Source organism: Elephantulus edwardii, unplaced genomic scaffold (assembly GCF_000299155.1).
Source record: "Elephantulus edwardii isolate Elephantulus edwardi_28Jun2011 unplaced genomic scaffold, EleEdw1.0 scaffold00151, whole genome shotgun sequence".
Classification (NCBI taxonomy): domain Eukaryota; kingdom Metazoa; phylum Chordata; class Mammalia; order Macroscelidea; family Macroscelididae; genus Elephantulus; species Elephantulus edwardii.
The window spans coordinates 421,819-426,856 of record NW_006399901.1 but is presented as its reverse complement, the minus strand read 5'-3'; the positions used below and the strand labels follow the sequence as shown (position 1 = coordinate 426,856).

Here is a 5,038-nt window from a genome sequence, read left to right as displayed (position 1 = left end):
CTCTGCACCCGCCCGGACGCCCCCGCGGGCCGCTGCCTCCTCAGGACGCTGACAGCACCCAGCCGGCCCCACCTCCGATTCCACCTCACCTCCCGAACAGACGAGGAGGGGTGGGCTTCTTACCGAGCGGTAGGACATGGCCAGGCCAACCCCAGCACGGCCTCCTACGCCACCCCGCAAGAGACTCCCCGCCAAAGACGGCGGGGGGCAGCGCCTGGGCCGCTGGAGGGTTCCGTCCGGCTGCTCCGCCGCCCGCCACCGCCTTATCACAACTACAACAACATGGCGGCAGCGGCACACAAAGCGCGCGCCCGACGCCGAACCAGGCTGCGACGGGGGCGCGCACGCTTGGGCCCTCAGCTGGCGGCCGGGAGCAAAAGTGGGCGGGCCGCCCCGGATTGCACAGGGGGCGGGGCCAGGCGCGCACGCCCGAGCCAGGGGGCGGGGCCAAGACCTGTCGGAATGCCGGGAGGCGGGGTTGGAGGGAAACTGGCGGAGTAGGAGCCGCATACAGAGTTTTAGGGAGCATCTTTTCCTAGCATGGTTGCTCTGGGCCAGACAAAGCCTCACTCCACTTACCAACAGAGTATCTTTTACTAGATGTTGTACTGAATTAAATTTAAATTAAATTAAAATTAAAGAACAATAGGAAGTCAAAACAAAGGGAAAAAGAAATTACGGAGCTAAACAGAAGATTTCAAAAGACAGTGCAGGAATTAAATTAAAATTAAAAACTAATTTAATTTACTATCATACATTGATACAGCACATGAAGTTGCTCAAGGGCTTGCAGTGCAATTTCAAACTGCCCCAAGCTCAGCTCCTAATCCAAGACTAAGCAAGCAAAACTGAGTTTCAAACAAAACAATTTCTTTGCAATCCATCCAAGTAGATAACAAAAATCTACATACCAGGACTGCATTACCTTTAATCCTAACAAGATTCACTTCTGAGTTGCATTCCAATATTATGCTCTTAGCTTTTCTGGGACCTAACTCCAGGACAGTCCATTCGTAGTGTTACCAATGAGGTGGCTTGGAACAAAGAGTTCAGCCAATGGGGAGTGAACTCCTGCTCAGCCAATATCGACCAACCATCATCATAGAAATATCGACTGGGTTTCCAAGATTAAATCTTTACAGAAGCACACTGCCTCCAGGGAGTGACTGGAGGATTCTAAGAAGCAACCATCTGGGTGGCAGCTGGATCCTTTAAAGATTTTGCCTCCAGGGCTCACAGCCCCCTGAAATCCACATGTGTGGTAGCATTTCACTTGACCACTTTTTTAGATGGAATATTACAATTTTTTTACTTTGAACCTGGGATTTTTTTGTTGTTTTTAGTTGTCATGGAGTTTGTTCTGACTCACCGATGCCTTCTGTGCAAAGTAGAACTACTCCATAAAGTTTTCAAGACTACGACCTTTGAAAAGCAAATCCTCAGGCTTTCTAAGGCACTACTGGGTCAATGGGTTCCAACTACCAACCTTTAGTTTGAAGTCAAATGTTTAAGTCTTTCTAGCACTCAAGAGCTCCTTTTTAACCTGGGAAAAGAAATCATGGCGTTAATTCTCAACTAATATTTGGGACATGGGAGGAGTATTTTGTTCCCATAAAATCACATTTTTGTACTTCTCTTTGGCTTTCTAAAGGGCTCTGATGGCTTAGTGGGTAAGGAGTTGTGCTGCCAACCCAAAGGCATCAAATCCACCAGCTGCTCCACAGAAGATGAGTTATCTTTTCCAATGCAATTTGTTGTTGTTGATGATGTTGTTATGTTGTTATGTTTTTAGATGCGTCAAGTGGAGTATAAACGAAAGATCTGAACCTAGTCATACCCTGTGCCATCATCACACTGTCTGACACAAAAGAGACCATTACAGCAGTCACCTTGTCAATCCACCTGGTTGAGGGTCCTCTTCTCCTTCACTGACCCTCCACCCTTCCCAAAATGATTTCACCTCCTAGCAATATGTCCAAAGTATGTGAGTCAAAGCCTCATCATTCTTGCCTCCAAAGATCACTCGACTTCACCTTCTCCAAGATCTATCTATTCATTTTCTTGGCCATCCATGGGATATTCAGTGCTCTTCTCCCACCACAGCTCAAAGTTATCATTTCCTGTCATCCTAATTCATTGTCCAGGTTTCAGATGCATAGCTAGTAATCGGAAAGAACATGGCCTGAATCAAATGCACCTTAGTCCTCAAACTGATATCATTACTCCTCAATAATTTGGAAAGGTCCCTAACTGAGCCTTTTCCCATTGCAATGCATCTCCTTATTTCCTGACTGCTCGTACCAAGGAGATTAACTGTGGACCCAAGTAAGATGAAACTGTTGACAGTTTCAATCGCCTCTCCTTCCCTCATGACACTGCCTATTGGTCCAGTGGTAAGAATATTCATTTTCTTGAAATTGAGATGCAATCCATACTGAAGGCTGCATTCCTTGAGCTTCTGCAAAAAGTGCTTTAAATCCTCCTAACTTTCAGCAAGTAAGGTTGTGTTATCTGCATAATGCAGGTTATTGATTAATCTCTCTCCAATCCTGATGCCACATTCCTCTTCACAGAGTCCAGCTTTGCTCAGCATATAGATTGAACAAGTATGTTGTTGTTGTTGTTAGGTGCCATCAAGTCGTAGACGATTCATAGCCATCCTATGAACGGAAGGCCTGAGCACTGTTCATAGACTTTCTGGAGGCAAGCCATTTCAGAAGTGGATGCCACTCCTGCTTCCAAGCTTATTTTAATCAGGAAGCTCCACCAAACACTATCCACCATGGGTAACCATTATTGCATTTGGCACATCAGTGTCACAGTGTTTAGCATCACAGCAACCACGAGTTAACCTCTGTACAACAATGCACAGACCAGTGCTATACTACTACAGAAATCTGGATTTAAGCAGACACCAAAGAACATGGCTTTCATCTGATAGGTTTTTATAGCTTCCAGGTGGCTGCAAACCTTACATATGTTGATGGCATATTGTAACAGCATTAACAGTGCCAGAGCCTATGACAAGCTTTTACCTGCCTGCTATTATTTCTCTTTGCCACCAATTCTTGAATCCAAACACAAGCTCCAGAATTTTAAAGGGCCAAATAAAAGTATTAATAAAATACTTGAATCTTGTCCAATTAAAAATAGGGATGGGTAGAAGACACCAGGTGGGAATGTTCTTAAAACAGTATACAGTGCCTGAATTCATCGGTTGACTCATTTCATACAAAATTTGCAATGAGTTCTCATTATAAGATAATCATTAACCGTATGTGGTTTGCTAACACGATAAAGACAGCATTAATAAATGCTTATTGGAGAGCAAGGCAGAGATTACAGGACTAACTGTAAAAGACTAGGGACGGAAAAAAGCAACATAGTATATAGTTTTGCATGGAGGGAAAAGAGAGAAGGTATGTATCTGTGGTCTGTGCATCGCTGTTACAGAAGTAACTCCTGGTTGCGGTGATGCTAAACACTTCGACACTGATGTGCCAAATGTGATAATGGTTACCCATGGTGGACAGTGTTTGATGGAGCTCCCCGATTAAAACAACCTTGGACGCAGGAGTGCATCCGCTTTTGTAATAGCTTGCCTCTGGAAACTATGAACCGTGCTCAGGCCTTCTGTTCACGGGGTCACTATGAGTCATCTACGACTCTACACGGCACCTAACAACAATAACAATGACAACACAGAGAGAGCTACATTGGCCTAGTGGACAGAAAGTTATGCTACCAAGCACAAGGTGGGTGATTTTAATCGGTGGCCCTCAGGCCTGGTTCAGATTGTTTTTCTGTCAAACATTCTTCTCGGTGGTAAACAGGTATGGAGACAGAATACATTCCTTTCCCAGTTCCAAACCATGTTGTGCTCCCTTGCTCCATGTGCACAACAGCCTCCTGCTCCAGGTATCCAGTGCAATTTACAGCCTCTGAAAACCCACTAAGGTGTCAGCTATGAGTCAGCTCAGACTGGTACATAGCAACAACAATAACTTCTTGCTGTAGTGAGTTAAGTGTGGAGCTGGTAATCAAAAGGTTGGCAGTTTGAATCCACCAGTTGCTCCTGGAAAAAAAGATGGCACAATCTGTTCCCCTATCGATTTACAGCCTTGGAAACTTAAGGGAGAGAAGGTTGCTGTGTGAAGTCCTAACATGGATTGAACTGTACAAGTGCTTCATGTGAATAACTAATATAATTTTCATGATAGTCCCATGAGCAAGTATTGTTAATCTTCATCTATTTAATAAACATAACAGTGTAAAGGTCAAGATTTTAACCCAGACGATATGAGTCTAAAACCATTCTTGTAAAACTCACACAATACCTCATCTTCATCATTTCCCAATGACTTATCATCAAGACAGACTATAATAGACTAGTCCTATGGTTGTTGCTGTTGTTATTGTTGTTTATCATCAAGTCAAAACCAACCCGTAGCTGACCCGGTGGCAGATTTTCAGAGGCATTAGATCGCACAGGAGGAGATTGCCCATCCTCCTCAGAGCAGGTGGTGGACTCGAACCACGTGCCGTCAGCATTGCCACGCAGGTGCTTGCCACTAAGCCACCAGAGTTCTCCTATATTAGCCTTAAATTAAAAAAAAAAAAAACCTGCTGCCACACAGCTTTGAAAACTCACTTTAAAAAGAAGAGCCTAAGAAGAATAGAGTTAAAAGAAAATTGGTCTAGGAATCCAAAGACTGAAATTTGGGCGTTGGTGTTTTTGTATGCATATGCCCTTCCCACACTGTAATTTCCTCATCTGTCCTATGGAGTAGCCAGCACTACCCTATTCACTTCTTGTTCACACAGATTACACACATACGTAAATGTTCATTGAAGGAATAGGTTTATACTCTATAAAGCAATCAACCCAATGGATGGGATGATTTGGTGTTTATGGACTTTGACTAAACATAAAACTCTAAACTTTATGCAGCAAGTCAAAGGCAAAAGGAAGAAACCAGCTCCAGCTTAGCAAGGCTGTCTACTCACTGTCCTCAGGACCTGCCAGGTCAAATGTGTC

At 44.2% G+C, this 5,038-nt stretch overlaps 1 protein-coding gene across 2 annotated transcripts in view; it reads right to left on the bottom strand.

Moving 5' to 3' along the window:
* Positions 1–324, bottom strand: part of MTMR3 (myotubularin related protein 3) — a 161,023-nt gene extending 160,699 nt beyond the window's left edge. The window contains exon 1 of one of the 2 annotated variants that reach the window (XM_006894775.1): positions 124–324. The gene's annotated coding sequence lies outside the window, so the exon portion shown is untranslated. The remainder of the gene's footprint in view (positions 1–123) is intronic. The other variant, XM_006894776.1, reaches the window with a different exon arrangement.
* Between the last annotated feature and the right edge of the window lie 4,714 nt (positions 325–5,038).